At 41.6% G+C, this 25,838-nt stretch overlaps 1 protein-coding gene across 1 annotated transcript in view; it reads left to right on the top strand.

The window, feature by feature from the left end:
• Positions 1-25,838, top strand: part of LOC307227665 (heterogeneous nuclear ribonucleoprotein C-like) — a 42,589-nt gene that overhangs the window by 4,555 nt on the left and 12,196 nt on the right. The window lies entirely within an intron of this gene.

Below are 25,838 nucleotides of genomic sequence, written 5' to 3'. Positions count from 1 at the left end.
CAGAACAGCACAAACTAGTGGCTTACTAGTTATCTCCCTCAGTGTATCTTCCTATCGCAATCAGTGCAGCATAATTCTATATTAGTGTTGTCCTCACTGTGGTTGGAGGCGGCGATTGATTTTGGCCTGGAGTGCCGTCTCCATCCATCAATATTTTAATCTATCCTTTGATATAGTGCACACATATGATTGGAGCTGATTAGTGCCTACAGCTCGATTCGACATGACACCTTTGACAACGGCTGAATTCTCCCCTTGCGTGCTTTTGAAGCCCATCTCCGTTTTGTTCTGTTGTCTCCGGGTCGTGTGTTGGTTTCCATTGTAAGGTCTGCTACTTGTTAGTCTTGTGCTGCCCAGCGCCCACATCGTATTTCACCCTTTTTTTTTTTTGAGGGAGTTTCTGATTAAGCGTCTGGGGTATTAAGGCGGAGGGGAGGGTGTTGACAAATATTCCTTCCAATGTGGACCTATAAAGGCCCTCTACAATTACCCAGTTCCCCGTTTGGTCTGAGCGCTTCTCTCTCATTACAGGCTTCTTACTCCATACCATCAATCACTAATCGACAGTTGTTTAAACTCCTACAACTTTACTCCCTCTCACCCGCTGTGTAAGTTCTTCAGCGGTGTGCAGCCATCTATTAACAAGGTCGATACAAACTCAATCTTCCAACCTCGACCCTCTCACACAAACAAACATACGCACACGCACACTGAGACACAGAGACCAAGTATCAATATTTTATTATATAAATCACAAATAGGAATTATAGTTTTTGCTACTAGAATAATAAATCAATTAAATTCAGTCAATAAAACCGCTTGTTCTCGGTTACGGTTTGTATTTCTAATGGAAACATTGCGGAGCTGGGATCGACACCAGGAGGTCTCGAAGAAAAACAATGTAATTTGTATGCAACAGTTATCATTTCCATATATATAAGGACCGACGGTCTTTGGAGGATTTTGATTTGTTTGAGTTTTTCAGATTTTTTTTCTTGTCGCTCTGTTAATTTATGTACAGTACATAAGCAGCTGTTACGGGTGGGGAGCGAGTATCATTTTCATTACCAGCTCCCCACTGTTTGTTTGTTGACTTATCAATAAGCATGTTCTACCCCTCAGGGGAAAAAAGGCTGATTTCATTTCAATATTCACAACATGACTGGTGAAAATGGGTGGAAATAGGCAAATCGGTGTCGAGCTCATCTCACATTAAGTGAGTATTTTTACAATCGGATGTGGCGTTTTTGTACTGACCACACTGACGCAAACGCAAGTTTACGTTATGACATCAGCATTTCCAAGCAGCCTAAAACTGAGATGAAAAGATACGTTTTAAACTTGGAAACTTTAAACTTGTACTCCAGCCAGCTGAGAAAGAATTGAATAATACTTGGCGTGTTGCAAAACAAAGTATTGCAGCGATTTTGTATCATGAGATCCCTGGAAATTCCCACACCTACACACACAGTTCTATGGCCCTTCATGCAACGACACGTAAGGAGCGTTAGTGTAGCTTTGTAACTACAGTTCTATGAAGGAGGTGTAGCTCCTGTTAGTTTACATCCGACCTCGCGTGGCAGAACTACTTAAATTCATGGGGGGTGGGGGTGTAAGAGAGTGATCGTGAGAGTGTACCCGTAACCCAGGGTGCTTTTTTTTTTGATTCGTTCAATAAGGGAATTGAGTAAAATAAAATACATATCAAATAAAACCACAATGTTTTCAAGGGCTTTAATGCTTGATCGGAATGATGGATGAATGGATCAGGGGCTATTTTTTTTATTATTCTTATTTTTGTTTAAAAAAAAAAAGATTAGGGCTATTTTAGTGATTTTTTTATGAACTAACCCCATTTATAATTTATTACTTTTAATATACTTTTCACATGTTAACAAATAACTGACAGTTTGTATGAACTGGTCGTTATCGATAGTGAAAACTTTTACGACATGCCTCTTTTATCTGATTGGCTAAGCGACCATAATGTGACATTGACGAGCACCGCTGCTGCTTGACTCGAGTCGCATGGGAGAGCAAAGCGGTGCCGCGTCGTACCGAGGCTTTCAAGCGGCACGCTCCAAACGATAAACGCTAGTGAATGCGCACATTCCCGTTTCAAAGGGCGGATACCTCAATCGGACTTGGCACCGAAATCTGCATTGCGATTCGGTCGGTGGATACCGATCGTAGAGGAAGCGGTGCCATAGTGGCACAGGGTACAGGATGTTGATCAAACATGACGCATGATCATGTTTTGGTTCAGTGTATGGTGTCAGGGGTCTACGGTGCACACACCGCGACCCTGGCAATCCATCGTGCAAATTGAAGCCGAGTCGGAGCTGTGTGGTCCATGTCGCACGCTAGCGCACGCACGGGATAAAAACAGTGAAGGCGTTCCTTCCGCACATCCTGGTGAGGAGGAGGAAGAAAGGCATCGAGGGCAACCGCCCTCGATCTGTACGAGCTCGTCACAACTTTAGGTGTAAACGTCGGGTTAGGACGTAACACCGCACACTGGAGCCCAATATCTATATTTTTATTAAAACATGCCGGCGCTCTAAACTAGTGGTAATCCCGATGCCGATATTGGCCTCCACAATTAATTTATCGTGGCTGGAGACGATTTAATTTTATTTTTTATATTTGTCTGCTATCTGTGCGTCGATTCACTAAAGATATTGCGCTAGTGATATGACAGTGCAAACACGCCCATAATGTTTTGCGGCTGAGTGCAATTTGTCCTTGTTTTTCGTCTGATCGCTATTATCCATGTGGCAAAGTGAATAATCCGTGCCACAGCCCGCGCTGCAGGCTCCGAGGAGCACACACACACACACACACACACACACACACACACACACACACACACACACACACACACACACACGCACACACACACACACGCAGCTGAGGCGGAGGCGCATATTGGAGTCTCTATTTAAGCATTTACGCCACTGCTCTACACATGCCTACAAGTAATCAGTCTTAAATTGCACAGTAGTTATTTTCATTTAGAGCAAAGAAAAATCTTAGGGGGGCTGCACCGGAGCCTGGGGGGGTGAGGTGGGGTGGAGGGGTTAGTGGGCTGTTTTGTTTTTTTTCTTGCAAAATACCTGCCGGTGTAATCTGACCTTCTTGCTTGGCCTTGGCCTTTTTTTCCTTATTTTTTTTTTGTAAAATGTATTTTAGACTGAAGTAATGTGAAGAAAGTGAAGTCCTATTTTCATTCAAAATTTTATATTTCATTTGAGTTTATTTATTTATAGGTTTATAAAATAAATTATTATTGTGAAGGCAGTTTTCTGTTTAGTTACAAAGTGCAATAAAATGAATGTGTTCCCCAAAATCGATGAATAATCGTGATAAATAATCGTGATCACAATATTGGGCACAATAATCGTGATTATCATTTTAGCCATAATCGTGCAGCCCTGTTAGAAGGTGAGTGCTCATGTATCAGTCGCCGCTGAATTGGAGAAGAGGACTGATTGGCTGAAGAGAGTGCATGTGATGAATTTCAGTAGTTTTGCTACCCGGAGTGGATGTATACTGATAGGAGCGTAGCCCCAAAGGGGGGGGGGGGGGCTCCTAGAGCACACACATTGACTCTATAAATGTCACATTATTCTATGAATGTCATAGATGTCGAAAAACAGACGTAGCACAAAAATTGAGCTGTAAACACACACACACACACACACACACACACAGACACACTGCTAAGGTTTAAATTTTCATTCATCCTGGGCCCATTTGACACATCATCATAGGGATGACAAGGTATTTAATTACACCAGACCAGCTTGTTTATTTTCGGATCTGCTCTCCGCTCTCAACCCTTCTGAGAGCTGGAAAAAGAGCCACAAAAAAAACTAAAACGATTTTGAAAATGTCCTGATTTTATATTTCCGGTGGGCGCGAATTGGAGAGCGATTATGTACCACAGAAAACATTAAATGGGCAATAGACAACTTTTCAACCCCCCCGCCCCCTCCTAGCGTTTCCATGTGGTTTTGTTTGTGCCCCGGTCGCGAAGACAACCGGTTCGCTTTACATTTTCCTCAGAGCCAAGTTCTGTGTAAGAAATGCGTAGCTGTTTCCTCCCCTTCTGTGTTTGTTTTCCTTTCTTTTCCGCTGTCCCCTCGGTTTTTTAACCTTTCAACCTTCCGTGTCGCCATACGATTTACTGCACTTCCTTTGTACTGAAGACCAATCTTTAATTTTCCCCGGAGGTCGTATCCGGTGGTATTCCGGGTTATATTGCTGTATTGTATAAGCTATATTGTTGGTATTAGCTAAAATGTGATGTTTGCACTGTAGGTCATCATGAGCCTGTTTAGTTATAAGGGGTGTCACGATTGAGATTCGAAATATAAAATCAATCGAAATGAGTGTCCGATTTCAGATTCGCAATTCTCCGTGTTTTTGTGGGTAATATTGTCCGCCATGTGCGGACAATATTATTGGGGCATATTGGGGCAGTCAAGATTCGCCGGTAAACAAATGCAGCGTTCGCTGAGCGGTGCGGGCCCCTCCGTGGAGTCGACTGCAGCTCGCCCGGCAGCTGGGCGAGCTGCTTCATTGGGATTTTCAGTCCATTTATTCTACTTTAACATGTGTACAAACTAGGGATGTTAAAATGTGCCGACTAAACAGACGCCGTGTTCTCTCCGTGTCACCAGTAAAATTGAAAACCTTTTTTTTTTTTTTTTTGTAATGGCCTATTCAAAACGTTCTAAAACCGTTTACTGTTTTCCAAAATAGCCTGTTCAAAATAAATAGACGTAACCTTACCTTTTCCCAAAATGGGAGAGGGAGCGAGTGTGCGCCTGCACCTCCTGCGGAACTCCTACGGCGCACACTGCGGCCACGCTGGCAGGAGTTCCGCTTTCTCACTTTGCTACTTGAAAATGGCAACTTGGTAAAAGATTCGGAGTGTCTCACGAAACCCTGCGGCGCATTGAAAGTGATGAAAGACCCCTCCGCCCGGTCCGTCTAGCGTATATTTAATCATTTATATATTTATATTTATTTCTTTATTTATTGGCTCGTTTATTTATTTATTTCAGGATTCATTTCAAAGGCATATTTATTTTTATTTGCCCCCTACATTCACATACATCCTCTTTGTGCGCGACTTTATATAAATCAAACCAACCGTTCCAAGTCGTCCACCGTGGATAGAGTGGTCCCAGTCCAACTATCTACTCTTAATTAACAATAACAACAAACCTTTTATGCACTTTACGCACCAAATCTGTCAAAACTGACGAGTTCTGTCCCCTCCACAATGTCAGAGGGATTTAGGCGTGTTTCCACCGCAGGAACTTTCTCCGGGGACGAGAGACCTTTGGAGGAGCTCGGTGCGTTTCCACCGCAGGGACCAGGGTCTAAATTACGTTCCGGGGTCCGGGCTCAATTAAATCCCAAGAAGCAAAAGGTCCCTGCTCAGGGGGGGTGGTACTTTTCAAAAGTCCAGGAAATTTGGGGGGTGGGGCTCGCAGCGATGAACAGTTATTATAACAGTTATTTATTTCAGCCACCATTTAAAAAAAAATAAAAAATAAAAAAAATAATAAAAATCTGCGGCCGCCAACCCACTGTATGTACAGTTTGTCTTTTATTCTGTTTAATTTTGCTTTCCTTTTTTTGTGTGTAGCAGGTCAGATTTTGCCCTCCTTCACAGTAGACCCAGGTGCGATTCCATGAACTTATGTTTGTCAAATATGTTTCAAACTTGTTGATAAAATCTCGAGCGTGAGAATTTTTTTTTATTTTTATTTTTTTATTTTTATTTTTGGACGGTAAATACAAAGGCAGAAGAAGAAAATGTTTAAAGACAGACAACCAAAGTGATATTTCACTTTATCACTTTGGCTGTCTTTCTTTATCCATTTGATACTTCTTGTTCGTGTATAGTCTTCTGCACTACCGCCACCTCCTGGACTGGAGTGGAACATTTTGCTGTATAGCTGCTTGCAAAAATGAGGTGTAAAAACAGATTTTGTTTTTTCATAATGTCAGCAGACTAGTTTGCATAGTCTTCATGGGTCTTCATGGGACCGCGGCAGAGATGCAGATAACAACAGGATAAGGGAACCTTTTAGTTCTTCGAAAAAAGTTCCTGGGACGAAAAGTTCCGGGTACTTTGGGTGGAAACGGATCTTGTTGAGACATGAAATTCATCGTATTTAAATGATCGTTTTCCAGATGGAGTCCAGCCACTTCACATATTTTGGTGATGTGGTAGACCTCACCGTCCCACCTCTTCTCCCTTTTATTTTCTCATCTCTTTTTCGGACTGACCCTGACGGCACAGGGCTTTTTGTCACGGCTTTTGTCATCGTTTGTCTTCCGTGGTTTCCGGCTGTCATGGCTCCACGCTATGCTTGGCGAGCCCCAGCTGTGCCATGAGGGACGAGGCAGAGCGGGCGTTCACAGAGCAGATGCCGCTGTCGCAGCCATGGCCTCCATGTGCTCCAGTGCGCTGCTACAAAAGCTCAGTGTACTGGGTGGCCTGTGCACTCATGCTCAGGTGCCAGAAGTGTGCGTGTGTGCGTGTGTGCGTGTGTGCGTGCGTGCGTGCGTGCGTGCGTGCGTATTAGTGTGAGCATTGAGCATTTACCACACATCTCGGGCCAAAGGGGAGGGAGGTGTGGCACTGGATAAGCAGCAGCTGTAAACATAGTTGTTATTTTTTACTTCCACGAGGGGCGCATTCATTGTGTGTTATCCCTCATACTAAATGGCACTAAAACGTAAAACTTCCTGTCCGGCGCCTACTAATGAATGGGGGAGAAATCTCAAGCTAATAGAATCTGCATAATTGACCTTGTTGCTATGTATGACATTGTGTTTCATGACAGGCTTTCTTGCTATGCCCACGGTGGTTTGGCTGATGGAGGGGTGGCCTGTGTCAGCAAATTCAGCATGAAAATCAAATAGCCCGAGGCACAGAGCTATGTTCAAATAAAGATCATCATGAAATTTCAAGTGCTGCTGATTTGACATTAAACATGAAACCAAAAATTTAATATTGACTGACTATATGTATAGTCAGTCAATGTGTGTTGTTGTGTGATGATGTGTACTGGTCACGTACACATCATCAGATTCAACGACCTTCTAATGAGCAGCCCAGAATGACCATGGCTGACAGCAACAAGCCTGGGATATCTTATCGTCCTTCAAATGCAAACAAAGTCCAAACTAAATGTTAGAACTGTAAGCTTTTACTTGCCCGACTTTGGCATGAAAGGAAGGAGGATATTTTGAGTTTGGTGCAGAAGTGTGGCGACTTTGTGTCTTTTTATTATCTGCATAAATGTGGATTTCCCACTCCTGTCCAGATTGAGAAAGCTAATATTATCTGAAGTCAGATATTTTATTTACTATCAGTCAATCGGTCATAAGTAAAAGAATGTAAAGATTAAATCAACATGAAACCTATCATTCAAAATATTTATTACACTTTAATTTCAAATATAAATGATAACCTTGGGCACTCAGACAAACAGCATAACAAGTTGAAACCTGTGATGCATGAATTGGCTTCCTGGAAAAGTTTTTTTAATTAAAATTTTTTCACAATTGAGACACAAGCAAGATAGGTAATGATCATTATGTTTAATCAAAATAACAGAATTATTGAATTACTATTTCCATAATGACGGTGTGTGGTTTCGTCCTATTGACCTGGGAGTCCCCTTAAAGTCTTGTAACTTTTCACAGATCTAGGAGCTAGTCTTAGCATTAAAATACCTCATGAAATACTCTGAGACCAAAAACTTAAAGTATAACAATTTGGATTTGGAGACCCTATATTGAAGAGTTTTTCCTAAACCAGCCAGTTAGGAAACACTTTTAGTTGGGTGTTTTATGAGCACATCTCTAGACCTCTTGTCCTCTTATTCTTTCTATGAATTAAAAAAATTTAGTAATAGTGGTGCCAAAAGCTAAACTATAGTATGGTTGTAAAAAAACAATTGGAATGAGAAACTGTAGTTTACTCCATCTTTTGGTCACTCCCGATTTTTGACCTAAATGGCGGTGATAAAAATGCCCAGTTTGTGTTTGGATGTTATGATGATGATTATTATCCATTATCTGCTCTATTTAGCATCTCATAGGAGGGCTAGAGAACAATAGACAATAGGAGAGAGGAGAGATTCAAACGGTTTCGAAACAGGGCCGCATCTGTTCCTGGGTATTTTAGTCGACTTTCTCCATGCGCTTCATTCTTCCAATGTTCTGTCATCTGTTTTAATTACCAGAGGGGTTGGACATGGAGGGGTTGCAGTTCGGGGGTAATAATACAGCAGACCCATCTGTCAAAGGCTCAAATGGGGCTGATGGAGGCTTGAGGAGCAGAGCCACTGGGATATGGAGTCTGCGGTGCCAGCGGCACAGGGTAATCTTGTCATATCTGCCCGGCTTGATTGGCTGGAGGTCAGAATTCACAATCGCGGGTGGGAGACAAACTCACCGGGTCGCAGCAAAGTTAGTATCACAAACAGGCTTCCAAAGAGAGAACCTATTTAGGCCAGTAGATTAAGGAAATTACTGAATTAGACTAGCTTGACCTTAGTCCTTACTGTACTTTCCAGTGGTTCAGTGAGACACTATAAAGGGTCAAATTACTGGACTGTGGCTTTTATCATCATCACAGAGTGCATTTATACTGTCTGTTTTTATATATGTGTGTGTGTGTGTGTGTGTGTGTGTGTGTGTGTGTGTGTGTGTGTGTGTGTGTGTGTGTGTGTGTGTGTGTGTGTGTGTGTTCTTATCTCATCTTGTAAAATATCTTGTCCAAGAGAGACCTGACAACAAATGACACATATAAAGAACACACGTTGGTTGAAAATTGCATTCAACCATTCAACCACCACAAATAATCAATATCCCAGGACTGTAAATACTGTATCTTCACGTTGCATCTCTCTTTATTAATTGGGTTTTGTCACTTCTGTGGGACAATCATTTTACAGAAATGTCCTCTTCTCTGAATACAGGACAGATACATATACAGTATTACTCCTCTGAGCGTAATGCCAGTGACTGTGAAGTTTAGGTTAAGACAAATTGTTTCTCATCTAATTATTGTATTGTAAAACTCAATACTGTTAACACTTTACAGTATATGCACTGCAGGCTTTTAGCTTCCTTGATAAATGGCAAAATTCAGACGTGGTGAAATTAAGTGTGAAAAGAGGTGTCGGGACATTGTCTTATTTCCTCAACACATAACCGCTCCGCATATTCTTTCTAATCCAGACAATACCTCTCAAGTGAACTTCCTGGGCTCTGTAGCAACATTAACACTAATTGGTTTTGGTCTATATTTTTATATCTGCTGCCCCACTATTCAATATCGCTGTGTCATTGGCATTTTTTGGTCCATTTTTCTCCTGCATAGCTGTCCGTAGTCTCTACGTGAATGTGCAGATACGTGATTGCCTAGAGTGCATTCCTTTGAGGCTAATGAGGGCTGTACTGTATATAAAGGTCAGCGCAGTCAGACTCGGATGTACTGCTCGGGAGGACATATGAGGTCACTCCAGGCATGATGGTTCAGGCTTTAGAGATAAGGTCATGAGCCGGTGGTGGTGGTGACATTACTACCTTGGGGCGTGATGAAAAACAGGATCACAAACCTAACTTTGGATTCTGAAATGAGTGTGTGCGTTATTACCTAGTTATGGGGGTGATAGAGGCCATGGTGTGTATCTATGTTCGCTGGGGTCTCTGTGCATTACTAAGTTGGCCTTATCACTATACAGTGACTGGACCTCAGCTAATGGAGTCATCCCGAATTTCACTGCCTCTGCCTCTTTCTTTGGAAAATGAAAAAGTGGGGGGGTTCCAGAGATGGATGGTTGGAGGATACAGATCAATACACACAGGTAAAACAAACTGGGTATCACAGTTTGCTTGGCACAGAGCCAAAACAATTGAAAGGAATTAGTGAACGCTAAAATAAAGGTAGAAAGAGACTAATCAACACTGGGGATTGCATAAAGTGAAGAAAGCACAGGATGGTAAAGTAGAGGGGAAGAAAAGAGAGGGAGTGTTGCACTGTGTGCTGTATGCCCCCCAGCGTGAACAATCCATCTCAAATTGATCTTCTAGCTCTGCCCAGCGGGGCATTCTGAATCAATCTCAAATTGATCTCTGTGCCAGAGGTCGGGAAAACTAGCAGCGGAGCTTATCAGAAATATAGTGGTACTGGGAGGATCTGACAGGGAAACTTATCACACTGCACAACGGGAAATAGGCTCTGAGGCCTCGGGCCTGCTCCCTCCCCACTACTCTCTCACATACACATACAAGCGCACAAAAACATGCAAACAGAACCACAGATGTAAAGCTCTTCAAGGCACCCCATGGAAATACACATGGGCCGATACACACCCTCTTTTCTTGGCAAACGCATAACTACTAAAAATGCAAACTTAACACACACATGCACAGATAAACAAACAAACAAAACCTTGTCTGTTAGGTGCTCAGATTCGCTCACACAGCTCAGGCATCAGTACAAACCTCTGGGGCGTCCAAAAAATAAGTCGGCACTGGATATCGATGCATTCTGAGTTAGACAGGTGAGATTTCATGCCTTGGGCACTCAATGACTTATAGCACATTTAATCTGTCCTCCGCAAGCATGTGTAAAAGGCCCAAGGAAGAACAGTCAATACTTGCTTGCACTGAAAGAGCTTTGTGGAGAAACCTGCCTCTCCGCAAATAAAAAAAACACAACTTGATTAAAATTGTTTAGAAGTGACATTCCCAATTCCCAGTTAAAAGCTTTGACCTTGCGTTCTGAGTACATTTGAACATATCCAGGTGTGCATTAAGTGGAAGGAACAGCCTGTTAGCATTCATACAGTTAATGCCAGCACTTGGGAGTCAAATCAAAATTCCCTGCATGCCCTGTAAACCTCTGACTTTGAAGTTAAGAGCTTGTGAAGTACAATGTAAAAGGGGAAAAAAGAGAAAGCTGTCTGGCTTTACAAAATAAAAGTGGTTCCTGGCTCAATGACAGTTTCAACTTCCTGTTCTAAATCATATTAGGTAGCCTTTTGTGGACACTGTTGCCCCCCTGCCCCGTCAGTTTTTGTTTGTGTTCCCTGTGGATTGTGGGTTTTGTAGTGTTGTGTTTCCCTGTGCTCACAGTTTTACAAGTGACCAAATTGAAGCTGACGGGAACTTTAAGCGCACAACCAAGGATTTAGAACAGAGTACAAAATAATGCCCAGTTCTCTAAAGTGACGGGGGAGGACCACAAAGTGAAGTGATAGAAACGGTGGAGTTTGGAGGAGTGAAAGAAGATGGAGTGAGAGGTGGCAGGTTTGCGACGAGGAGGGGAAAGAGAGACGCGGTGTGTTTCAGCATGTCAGCGTTTGGTAGGTGACGGGAGAGCCCATTCCCTGGCCTCGCAGCGAAAAGCACTCAGTCAGCACAGAGGGGTAATGGGGGTTAGCAGCGGAAACAGAGGGAACTGTTTGCGTATGTGTGTGTGTGTGTGAGGGAGGGAGAGGGAGGGAGAGGGAGAGAGAGAGAGAGAGAGAGAGAGAGGGAGAGAGAGAGGGAGAGAGAGAGAGAGAGCCCGTGAATATACTGTATATGTGCGTGGATGTGAGTGTGGGGACCTGTGTGTGTCTTTGTGTTTGTGCGCGCCCCTGGCACTAGTGTGCCATTGACCCCATCAGAGCAGTGCACTTCAGTTAGAGCTCCAAACACACCACAACGAAAGCTCCTTTGGCTTGGGTAACAAGCACACATACAAACTACACCCAGTAAGGCAAAATGCAATACGGCAATATTATGAAAAGGATTTTTACACATTGTTGAGTAGGAAGTGGAATCATCAAACTGAGGTTCACCACACTTTAGTGCATGGTTATACAGTATGTAGTATGTACAAATCTAATCCCAAGATTTTGGGGCGCACCTTGCGGCCGCCTGCGCGAGCACCTCGTGTCGATTATGCACATTTTAGTATTTTTAGAGCTTATAGAGCTTATTGTGCATAATCACCGGGTGTCATGACATTTCACTGCATATATGTATGACTGTATGTATATGTATGTGACAAATACTCTCTTGAACTTGAACTTAAAGTAAAACTTCTCGTTAAATATTTCAGTTTATAGTTCAGTTCATATTCATATTTCAGCATCATGAGAAATATTTTTTTTCTAATCACTAATTTAGATTTAAACACAGAACCATGCATCAAGATAGCGACGTGTGAACAATTTGTCCTCGTTAAACCGGTTCATTACGATCGGGTCGTCAAGCGATATGGATGAGTGTACAGTCGTGTTTGGCACAGAGGCTCCGCTTAGGTGCCCCTGCTGCGGTCCCGTGCGGCACACGGAGAAGCACTGCGTGCACTTGACGCCTGCGGGTTACAGAGCGTAGCTGAGCATTAGCAGATTCCGTGCTATCTTGCAGACACAGCGGCTGCAGGGGATAAGCATCTTTTCGTGATCAGCCAAACTGAAGCCGCAGTTAATGTTGCACGAGGAGGTAAGTACTTAAATAATTTACAATCAAATGATATGATCTGGGACCTGCAGTAGGACGGACCCTGCCAGAGTCAAATAACAATACCATGCCACAACATATAACAACTACTAATTTTTCCCAGCCCTATCATACTGTATACATGTATGCATGCTGGCACCCGCTGTCAATAGCAAATAGTGACACTCTATGGATGAATAAACTCTATTAAGCTGTTATGGTCAAAATAGAAATGGTTTCAAAGGCAGCTGCCTAGAATCTGTAATACGTAACACTGGACCCGTACGCTGTCTGATATTTAGGTTATGACCGCTGCAACGCTCCGGGGAGAAAAGGCTGTGATCCACACCCTCAACGAAGGCCACACAAACAAATGCAAATGAGGCGTGCACACACACACACACACACACACACACACACACACACACACACACACACACACACATTCACACACTCACACACTCACACACTAACAGGCCTGTTTGTACAACCCTTTTATAGCGTCATCCATAGTTTCACACTCCATTTATTATTACATAGATATCTGAGGTTCCTACTAACAAATGTCTCAATAAATCACACCAGCACGCGCATCAACAGTAATTACTGTTTTTTGTCAATATACACTCTGGGAGAATGTCTGGGACAGAATCTATCTCTGTATTTAGTTCTGCTTCATTAGTTGCACATCGCCACCAAACTCTCCGCTAATAGCGGCTTTTATTGGGTCCGAAACATCAGACGCATTTTACTCTGGTCTGAACTCTCTGATCAGTGTTTGAAGCCTTCTCAGTGTGTCCTTTCTCCTTTCTCCCACTTCAATCTTTTCGCTGTCTTCTCTTTCTCTTTTTATGTCTGCCACTATCTCAATTGCCATTCACCAAAAAGGGAGGCAAACCTTAGGATACACCGAGCTGTTGATCGAAAAAAAAAAAAAAAGGGCTGATGTTGACCCAGGTCAAATTTCCCCCCAGTGCGGATTACAGACTAGAGTCTGATGTTGACTCAGCAAATGTCATTCCTGTCGATCACTACTAAACCGCAGAAAATTCTCCAGAGGGCTCTCATGATTGGCAGCTTATTATTTCCCCCCACATAGCCAGCAAATATTCAGTTTCTATTTTTTTTTTTTTTGGTTGACCAAATTTTGTCTTCGTCATCCAAAGTGGATAAATGGTGGATGTCTTACAAAGGCGGGTCATACAGCCTGTGTTGAGAAGTATCTGAATTTAGATAACTATCATTTAAGTAAGGATACAGGTCCAAGACACTTGAACTGAAGCCACATAATTTTATATTAAAACATTAGAAATAACAAAGACATTTTTTCTGAAGCAACTCCAGATGCTGGGTTGGAAGGTGTGTTTCTTTAATATGAAAGTGTTTCTAGACTTCACATATGCTAATGAAAAATGGTTCTTCTCCTGCGACCCAACGACAATTTATCAAGGTCCTCTGCAAACCACAAAAGTAAGGACAAAAGAAAAATAATTCAGTCAATCAAATGCAACCTCAAAAATAATGTGTTTTCCAAATATCTGATTGATTGGTTTTCCCCATACAAAATGGAATCACACCATGATACTATATTGTAGTTTCTCTGAAGCTGTGCACCTGTTGCATTTGAGCCACATCAGTCTCCGTTGTGAAGAATGTTGGGGAATGTGAGTGCGCCTACATGTTTATGGGACTAGTTTGAAAATATATGATGGCAAAAACTGAATTTTGCTAATTCACTAGTTTGACCCAGACCACAATGAGCTGTATACAGGTAGGGTGCAGCTGGATCAGTGTATGAAAATTGATCAGCACATTAACACATGAATCTTGAATACCTATCGGTCCAAAAATGTATTCAATTTTCTCTAGTTGGTAAAAGTCAAGTCAAGTCAAACTTTGTTTATAAAGCACATTTCATACCAGGGCAACACAATGCCCGTCACCGAGAAATACAATCAAAGAAAATATATAAAATGTCTATGCAACTATAAGAACAGTCAGTGCAGAATAAACAAATCTTACAACATAAAGATCGCGCACACACACAAATCTCACAACATACAGAACACTCACACACATACACACATGCACACACATGTTTTTAACCTGCTTTTAAAAGTGTAGGGGTCTCTCTCCCTCTCTCATTCACTTGGGGCATAGATACGGAAGGCAGCCTCGCCTGCTTTAGAGTTAGTACGAGGGATGGTTAATAGACCACTGCCTATGGACCTGAGAGATCTTGCTGGTTCGTATGTAATGACCATTTATTTTACTGTATATACTGGGGTGCAAGGCCATTTAGAGCTTTATATACAAGTTGAAGAATCTTGCAATCAATACTAGTTTTAACGGGGAGCCAATCCAAGAACAGGTGTCATCTGTTCAAACTTTTTATTCCCAGTGAGAACACCTGCAGCCGCATTTTGGATTAACTGTACTCGCTGCACAGCAGATTTTGGGAGGCCGGTGAATAGGCCATTACAGTAGTCTAATCTACTTGTTATGAATGGTGGATACGTTTTTCGGAGTCTGCTTTTGACAGGAAGCCTCTTAATTTTGAAATATTTTTTAGATGGTAGAAGGCTGATTTTGTGAAATTTAGATTGCCATCTATGATTACACCCAGATTTCTGGCTTCATTTTTGCTCTCCAGAGACAGAGAATTGAGATGAGCTGCAATTTTCTGTCTCTGAGCCTTGACTCCAAAGATGAGTATTTCTGTTTTATCTTTGTTCAGTTGTAAAGAGTTCTGTGACATCCATACATTAATATTATTAATACACTGAGTGAGGGACAGTATGGGGTGTATGTCATCAGGAGATAGGGATATGTACAGTTGTGAATCATCTGCATATTTATGGTATTTTATTTTGTGTTCCTTTATAATATAGAGAATTAGACATAGAGATTTAACAATGATGGTCCAAGAATCGAACCTTGGGGCACTCCGCATATAATATCCACTTTGTTCGAGACAAAATCTCCAATGGACACAAAGAACTGCCTGTCATGTAGGTATGTTCTGAACCAGTTTAGAACCGGGCCAGACCCATTTTTGTAATCCTCTCCAATAAAAATATGATGGTCAACAGCAGCAATGAGATCCAGGAGCGGAAGAACAGATAGTATTTTAGAATCAGTGTTTATGTGCAGATCAATCACAACCTTAATTAGTGCTGTTTCTGTGCTATGTCGAGGTCGAAAACCAGATTGATAAATGTCTAAAAGGCAGTTTGATGTTAAAAAAATTTTAAGCTGAAGGTAAACTGTTTTTTCAAGTATTTTGCTGAGGAATGGCAGGTTGGAAATGGGCCTATAGTTGGCAATCATTTTTGCATCAAGATTGCTCTTCTTCAGGAGTTTAATGACAGACGTTTTAAATGCTGCAGGAAATATAGCTGATTGACGAGAGCTGTTTATAATTTATGATACCTTGTGTGCTAGGCAGCCAAAAAACCCTCTCCCTACCGAAAAATGTGGTAAGGAGAGGGTCCAAGCAGCAGGTGGAGGACCTGAGCTGACCAACAATATCCTCTAGTTTTATGTCTAAAGGGACAAAGTGAGACATGGCAGCAGTCGTATTACTGGAGAACTGGAGGGTAGGTTCATTTCTGGAAGTTGAGTCACTAATATTCTGTCTGATAGATATAATTTTGTTATTGAAAAATGTAGCAAATTCATCACATTTTTCAGTGGAGAGCACCTCTGACGGGGTTGTAGATGGTGGATTAATAAGTCGGTCAACAGTGGAGAAGAGCACTTAACTATTGTTGATATTTTCATTAATGATTTTAGAGAAGAAAGACTGTCTGGCATGTTTTATTTATTTGTTGTACTGATTGAGTCCATCCTTGTAAATGTCATGATGAACCTGAAGTTTTGTCTTTCTGCAATTTTGTTCTGCCTGGTGACACTATCTCTTAAGTTGCCTAACAACCGCTCCATTTCCCCAGGGGGGCTTTTTGTTTTTCTGTTGTTTTTAGTTTTCACAGGTGCAATGTTACCAATGATGTTTTGTATTTTTGAGTTGACGTTGTTCACAGGATCGGAAGCGGAGTGACAGTCATTAATGTTAGTAGAGTGGATCGGACTCACCAAACATCAGTAGTGAAGAGAGGATTTCTTAGGTATACAGTTGGCACGCCGACCCTTACACATAGTAAAACGCCGGAGAGACGAGGGGGAAGCGTCCGTGCGCCCGTGGGTCTCCACAGACGTGAACTCCGCACACGGTTACCGGGAATATTTCTCTCTAATGTGCGTTCACTGTGCAACAAACTGGAGGAACCTATATTGAGCTTTATTGCTCATCAAAGGTGTCAAAGTCCGGTCCGATCAGAGCAGAGGACATGGGGCAGGATATGTGCTTCGCCTGAGGGCTGGTAATGGCCGGTCAGACGCACAAACAGTTCATCCTTTTTCCTCACATCCTCTCGCAGGCTGTGGATGTCTTGAAAGACCGACTTCTCTAGAGCGCTGAGCCGACCAGGAGCAATCGGTTCCCACAGTCCGAGGAGGTAGGCATCGGTGGCAGCATAGTTAGCAATATGCTAAGCTAACAGGCTCACTAGCGCTAGCCAAGCCAAAGTCCACATTCCAAAATCAAAAAAAAACAGTTCAGGAGAGGGCCAAAGCCAGGAAATAGTAGGGATATCAAAGTGCGAACAATCCAAAATCTGTAATCCAAAATCAGGTAAAGTTATCTGGTAAAGTTGGGAGCGATTCAATGAAGTAACACTACGAGCGATTCAATGAAGTAACACACTGACGTAGGGAAGAAAAAAAAGTCACTAACTAACAAAGTTGCTTGATGGTAGCAAGGCTTCTTTATTACAACACCGAGGACACATATTTTCTCACCTATATAATTGCAAATTTACCATTTTGAGTCCCCTATAGCTTTAATACATTCAGGCCTCTTTGCCATGAAATGTAGTAGCCATGAGAATTATATTTCAATTTCTATGAGGATTTAAGCAGAACATCACATTTGGAAAGATGAAAAAAGACGGCAGGCATGGCCAGAGTTGCAAGAGCTGGAAGGATTAATTACGCCAGGAAACTTCTGACAACCTTTTAGCTTTGCATTTAAGGTTCATTAAGATAGAGGCAGTTTGGGGATGCTGAGGTCCCCGTAGGAGGGATTGTCTCCATTTCTTAGCCCCTCTTTAAGGGCGACAGCGGAGGGCAACCTTTGTGGCCCTGCTGGATGTCATCTGTCACCTTATGCTGTCTCGCGCAACTAATTATCTCCAAATATCCAAATGAATATCTTTGTTCTCTGACAAATATCCTAATGGATATCTTTGTTCTCTGACACACCATTACATTGGCTGGATTTAGCAGATGACACTGGGCTAAAACTCCTCCTCGATCGTCTGCTGAATCAAGGACATGGGAGGGAAGGAAAAAGTCTGCACTCAAATTAAGTTTATATTACAGCGGACCTATTATGGAAAACTCACTTTTTCAGTGCTTGTGCACATAAATGTGGGTCTCTATTGGGCCTACTCACACACAAACTGTGAAATAAGACGTCCCAGTCAGTTTGATTTGTGTGATTCAACAAGCCGATCAGATTCGCGAACCCTTCCTACGTCACATGGGTCGTCCCCCCATCCTAGTGTCCCCACCCACGGCTGGAGGTACAGCTAGCACTCTCCGGACCCGCTAGCATCATGTCGAAGCTAAGCGCTAAGCATGGGAATCGATCGATTGTCGGCCGCAGACCAGCACAGATCTTTTAAAAGAAATAGGACTCAAAACCAACTGTCTGTGACAACACTGCAGACGAGGGAAATGTCAGTATTTAAAAAATGATTTGTCATGTGTGTTACTTTTGCCGTTTAGCACTAGCTAACGCTAATGGTTCACTCGCAACGGCCTGTTTACATTGTAATCCTATGATCAGAAGATCTTGGTGGCTGTAGATGGGATTCGCGTGGCTAAAGTTAACCTTGGGGAACAGGTTATACAGTAGGTTATCGAGGCACGTTAGAATGGCTAGATTGTGTAATCAGAGTTGTATTTTCAGCAGAAAACTTAAAAGACATGTTTTGGGGACCTCCGAGACCTTTATAAACCTGTTGAAAAGGAGTATAATAGGTCCCCTTAAAAAAAAAAATTGTGTTCGCACTGGAGCAACAAAATGTGTTTTAGCCCACTACTGTCCTGAGCATTTCTACCTCAACAGTGGGTATCTGCAAATGAGGAAACCAGCGTCATCAGTTACAAATCAATCAATGAATCTGCTTTGACAGAGACCATATTTACATATATGATGTTATACTCAAAACACAATTGTTAGATCCTGGTTTTTGTAATTATAGGTAATTCCCACTGTGGAGTTATAAATGTTCAGGAAGGCTCAAGTATTTAATCTCATGTATTTACTCACAGACAAATAATGCTTTATTCTTTCAAAAGTGGCTCAAAAATGGCTTTAATTTAGCCTGTCTTGGTCGATCTTTGTCTCCAAAGGCATTATCCCAGTTCTTCATCTGAGCTCACTGGATTACATGACATGCTGCTGCTGTGACCAAAAATAAGAGCCTTCTTCATCTGTTCGCGTACCCTCATGTTGGAGACCGAAGGAAGCAATTAAAATAACAGCTTTTTGCTTTCTAATCACTGTAGACACCTGTAACCCAGGTTGATTTGAAAGGCAGATTATGCTAATCCTCTGCCAAAACAGTCCAGGTCTGTCGCCTGAGCGCGAGCTGCTCTCCTTTCTCTTTCATACTTTGCTACCCTGCAGACCGTAATGTGCGGCCAACACGACACACTTGAACATATGGCACTACAGATGCTCAAAGGAACCACACAATTTACTGCCACCAGTGGCACTTTAATGAGAACGGTGCATAAAAAAAATTGTGCCATCAGCTGCTATAATACGTTTTTTGGATAATTTTTGTCACATCAGTGTTGTCTTTGCTGCGTATCCTCCCTTACCAGTGTGATTTGAATCTATTCCAGTAATGCCCATGAATGGCGAGAGCCTTCCTGCCAGTGGTGACACATCGGATAACTGGGTACAGATCTTAATTAAAATGTCTCTGGCCCCTGGTGTGAGAACATTTGATAGCATTGCATCACCAATTAGCAATATGGAACTGAAGTATTTTCTACTGGTGACAATGGAATAGTCAATTCCCATTATTGTGTGTACAGCAATTATTATATGGCAATCAACCGGAAAATGAAAAAATTGATTCTATGTATGCGATCAATTTGTGTAAGACGGATTGATTCTTTCACTCTCAACAATTCTTTGGCTAACTGGCGAATCAAATAACTATCTGCACCATCCTGAGCCACACCTAGCGCCAGCCGCACTAAGCACAGCCAATAGAAACAATGAGTATGGAATGTACCCCCCTCCCGCTGACAGCTGTAGGATTCATTCCTCTGTCTCTGTCAACCCTTTGTCTTTTAGAAAACTGGTACTCACCCGTATACTGTTATCGCTCTTTCCCAGTGTGGAGTTTACCCATACGGGCAGTAATACAAGAAATGTGCATCAGGAGAAACCTTTTTCCGTGTGTGTGTGTGTGTGTGTGTGTGTGTGTGTGTGTGTGTGTGTGTGCGTGTGCGTGTGTGTGTGTGTGTGTGTGTGCGTGTGTTCTGTGGCACTCAAGCTGGGGATCTGGTGTGAGTTCAATGCCTTGCTGAGGCATTGAGGCGCTCGCCAGCCCCTCTCTGTCAGTGTAGTGCTCTTTGCCACCTCTTTCTGACTATACCGCTGTAAGCGAGTCCAAGAATCCACAGTGTTGTCAGCCATGCAGGCCCATTGAAGATAAAAGGGAGGCAGGGTAAGAGCAACCTGCTTCACCTTATCCATCTCTTCACCCATCCTCTATGGACCACTGTGGAATGTTTGAATAAATTGGTCTTGGACCGTGGTTCTCACCTTGACGCATGCGGGTCATACGCTCTTCTCATACGTTCTTCTCGGCCTCTGATGTTCAGCCCTCGCAGCCACACCAGTGTGTGGAGATTATCCTTACGGAGCAGCTCACTGGGCCTAACAGTAATGAATGTCCTGAAGCAGATCACATGGTAATGTCTTATTGATCTGCTTCCATTCTAAACCTGCCATTGATTGAATCTGCTGTGTGTGAGCTGTGTGTGTTTAAGTGGCCTGAGTCATAGCTTCTCTCTGTCACAGGAGGGAATGAAGATGCTCTTTATCAAAAGGTTATGTATCCCAAAGGGGGTGGGTGTGTGTGTGTGTCTGTGTCTGTCTGCGCGTGTCTGTAATGCTCATAGTAAGATGGAAGCAAGATCAATGAAGTGCAATGGTGATGTAGTGTAAAAAGATGAGAGCAGTTGTCACCTTTGTTTCGTATTATATTCCTACATTCAGTCATTTAAAATGGTATAAGTTTCACTCTATATTCAGCGTATTTGCACACGCTCACCTCCTTTTAGCCATTAATGCACCAGTAATATGCACCACACAACAGGAACAAGGAAGACCGAGTGTGAGAGGGAGTGCGTGTGAATAAAATGGAGTGAGTGAGAGTGACAGTGATTAAATGAAAGGGAAAGAGAGAGTAGATTAGTTCAGAGGCTCTCCCTGAAGAGCGTCTGAAAGGGGGAACAAGCTGCGCTGAAGCCTCGTCGTCTGGCAGCAATCCCTTCATCCTCCCCCCACCCTCCACCGCCTCCCCCTCTCCTTCCATCAATGCCTCCCTCCTCTCTATCTTAGTCAAAGCCAGCTTTTAGACACCGTGCACTCTCCCCCTCTGTCTTCCCCTCTTTCTTTCCCTGATGCATGAATGCCAGGCTATTCATTCACCAGTCGGGAGGATGAGATAGAATTGATTCAATTTGATCGCATAACAAACTCCCTACTCGTTTTGCAAAGGCAAACTCTGTAACTTTTCTTCAGGGCGTTGTTGTCAGTCATGATTATCCCACTTCTCTGTGAGATTTTATCTATTTTTGCCGCCAATTCATTTCCACTGAGGGCGGTTGCAAACCCTGTCTGATACTATAACTGTGTATTGTCCTACAGGTGCATGACTTCAAAACATGCTCCGTCTGTAGAACAGGTAGAGGAAATTTTATAGTAACATAACATATCTCACGCAGATTAATTACGGTTCCAATGCTAAGTATTAGCAATTTCAATATCGAAATATTAATTTGTAATCTGTTTTTGTTGTTTTCGCTGTTGGTTATTGAGTGTTGTTTTGTGATGAGTTCAACGTTCCTCCTGAAATAGTACATTTAAATACCGGTGATGGAGTAAATATGGCGTCAAAGAGAGCAATTATGTAGGCTATCAGAAATAATACATTTGACCCAGACTACTTAAACTGTGGTTTGAGTAGACACGATGCATGAGGGGGAGGAGGAGCTACTGCATGGCTCAGTCTCTTAAATTTGATCAAATTGGTATTCAGGGTCGCTTTCTGAGAGTAGCCTCATGGTGCCATGAGGATTGTCAGGGATGGATGTGAGCAATAGGGCTGCAGGAAAAAAATTCAAATAGAATTTCAATATAAAAAAACAACAATATTCAAATGCATGTATTTATATTTATTCATTCATTTATCCATTTATTTATTTATGTATTTCTAATTATTTGTATTATTATTATAACTATTCTCTTTCTTTCTTTCTTTCTTTCTTTCTTTCTTTCTTTCTTTCTTTCTTTCTTTCTTTCTTTCTTTCTTTTAATAAATAAATAATTGATTATGAATGTTTTTGCTAACATTAGCGAATCAGTTCACATGTGTTGGGCAATAAAGTTCAATATAAGCTCGTCCAGTTTGTTGCACAGTGAACGCAGATTAGAGAGAAATATTCCCGGTACCCATGTGCGAAGTTCGCCTCGGCGGAGACGCACGAGCACACCGACGCGCCTCCCTCTCCTCTGGCGTTTCACCGTCTGTACAAGGGAGAGTGGGAAATAAACCCGACCATCACGGACTGAATGTCCTCTAGCGAAGAGGTTCCCAACCTCTGGCTTGCGGACTGTGCATTCAGCACTAGTGCAGTTACAGTATATTCACAGTGCAACACATGCTCAAGATTTGCGGATTTATTAAATAATGCTGGTATTTTCTCCCGTGCCCCTTCAGTCTTATTGATTGTGACTTCAACTTGGGTTATATGTCGTTGATCTTCTATAGCTAAGATATCAGAGCACCCCTCTCCACTCACCGACACATAAACACACACACACAGATACACTCACAAGTATACACGCGCACAACCACACTCGCCCACACACACACACACCCCATTGCTCTATGCCTGAGAGCAATGGGGGTTAGATGATTTATAACTTGCCATGCCTAATGGATTGCTGTGGCACTTGAGAAATTATGAAAATAAATTAATTAGCCTTTACTGACCCTGCTGTCTTTCTGGCCCTTATAACACACATGTAGACACAGTGTACACACACACACACACACACACACACACACACGCACACGATTTGAGACAGTAGACAGTTGAACTGAGACAGTTTAACTGAGGTTATTCAAATTGAACCTGTTCTCAGCTATTAAAATCATCTCTTTATTAAATATGCCCAAAATATTGTCACATTCTTCTCATTCTCTGGTGCATCATGATTACACTACATCTTGTGACACTGTGGATAAACACCTACAACTTAGATGGTAAACCCAGAAGCCAGGAATGTAGAGAAAAGGGAATAAATGCGGCTTAGTTCCCCCTCGGTGACAATTTAGTCAATGGTTATTTTCCTCTCTACTCTGCAGACCTGCCAAACTGCACACATTTTGTGTACCAACTACACAATTCTTAGTCAAAATACGCAGGTACGAAATGCCAGCTGAAACTATGCAATATACTGTGTATATACTGTGTGTATATATATATAGATATATATATATACTGTATTTATATTTATATATATATATATATATATATATATATATATATATATATATATATATATATATACACACATACTGTGTGTGTGTGTGTGTGTCTGTGTGTATATGCATATACTGTATATGCATATGTGTGTGTGTGTGTGTGTGTGTGTGTGTGTGTATATATGCATATACTCTGTGTGTGTGTGTGTGTGTATATACAGTATATATATATATATATATATATATATATATATATATATATATATATATATATATATATATTATATATATATGTGTATACATGTGTATATATACATTTATATTTTGAAGAAAATGTCACTGGAGGTACTTCAAGGTAAACAAAGAAGATTAGATCAATTATTTATTTATCGCCTGACAATATTCTAACATTGTGCAATTGCATATCTATCGCTGTCACTGCGGAGCTCGTGATGAAGATTTTGACTCTTTTTTTGAGACTCGGTTCTTGACGAGTCACTCAGTAAAACGAGTTGTTCGATTTGATTCACTTGGTTTAACGTTTAATTGTTTGTTTTTTTTAAATGATTGCAATTTATTTGCAAAGAACCAAATAAATATAATATAAATGTATATTTGCACTTAAAGTGAAAGAGACTTTGATTTGAAGTTTGAACTGCACATTTCCATGTTAGTTATATGTTGTGTTCTACAAAAACTAAGTGAGAGTTACAGGTTGAATTATACTGAAACTTGGTGTCAGTCTCATATTCTATTTAATTGGAACTCAGTGACAGTGTCATATTCTATTATGTTCCATGGTGAATAATGAACAATAATAAAAACAGTGTCAAGATCAGGAATCTCACTATTATGGTAACTGAAAATGGCAGCGGTAGTCCGTATGTGCAGCTGTCCTATCACGTGGATCAGGTCACGGGACATATTTGTCATTGACGTACAGCCCATCGGAAACCGGAATCTGCAGGTCAAACTTAAAAAAATCAGAAATTGGAATCGACCAAGAAAATTACAATCGGTGCATCTCTACTTGGTAAACATGTTCGGTAACTTTGCGAGGTGATGCATTTAAATGGGGCTATATCCTAATGAGATAAATTAGTATATATAGTTAGTCGTAGTATCTCGCATACAATGTGATGAGCCTGCTTATGAGACGGCCACGGTGTGAATAACTGATGGAGTCATTTAGCTGCAGTGACTCAAACGCCATTGAAACTCCCTGTTACGCTATTGTGGTACTTAAATATTTTCCCCAAGGTTGGCAGGTCTGACTCTGTTGGAATTCACCAGTCAAACGCACAACCCTGCGCCTGCACAGAGACCTGTATCAAAGCCCTTTCTTTCTTTCTGTCTTTCTTTCTTTCTTCCTGATACATTTCTAGTATGATTCATTCTTGTCATCATCATTTCAATATCTGCATGACCGCTCCAGAGTTTCCAGCTATTTTGTGGACACCACTCTCCCATTGTTATGTTTGCTTAGTAGTCTCAGTAGTAGAAAGAAATGAGAAGTAATAAAGAAAAATATGAACTCCTTTATGGTAGTACACCGTAGTTGCTTTTTTCTGTACTGCACTATTTTTCACAGAAACCTGAGAGCTTCCTAAACCTGAGAGCTGAACAACCATACACACTAATAAATATAGGAGACAAATAATGATATATACAGTTTTGACCAAATTCGCAGCACAAGTATAGAGAGTAGTAAATTGTGTTACGGTTGCTGGCCTGACATGCTGTAAAAATGGCTGATCTCAGACAAAACACTTTCAGACTGGAGGTGGAATTGGATGTATAGTGTGAGGAGAATTCTAAAGCAGTTCCATACCTAATAAATATAACTAACATACACTCACACATGTACAGAGACCTGCTGTCGCAGTTTTTCACACACACACACACACACACACACACACACACACACACGCACACACGCGCGCGCGCGCGCAGAAAAGGAAAATAATTTTTGACAAAAACAAATCAACATACACAAACATACTTCCTTATAAACAGATGCACACATCAACAGCAGCATCATAGGATATAAAATACAAACAAAAACATGGCGAGAGTCATCCTTCTTTTTTCCAAATCTCATATTAATAATGTTTTTCAGTAGGCTGCATTATTTAACCATGTTAACAAAGCTTGTTCAATGTAATGGCAGCATAACAGGTAAAAAAAAATCCCATATTAGATATTTACTCTTTAGCTTGCACTTTCTAAGAAACAGGAAATTTTTATTATGCATGTGCTCCTCTATATGCTGTTCATATTGTTTGTAGAGGGGTCCGCCTTTCTCCCGGCAAGAATGTAAAGATCGCGCACGTGATAAATTGTGGTCAGGATGAATATACCCAAAAAAAGAACAGCACGGATTAAAAAAAATATATCCCCGGATGTTGGGAAGAAACGTTTCCGTTTGGATTGGAATTC

Source organism: Zeus faber (assembly GCF_960531495.2).
Source record: "Zeus faber genome assembly, chromosome: 3".
NCBI classification, from domain to species: Eukaryota; Metazoa; Chordata; class Actinopteri; order Zeiformes; family Zeidae; genus Zeus; species Zeus faber.
This window is presented reverse-complemented; position numbering and strand designations above follow the sequence as displayed.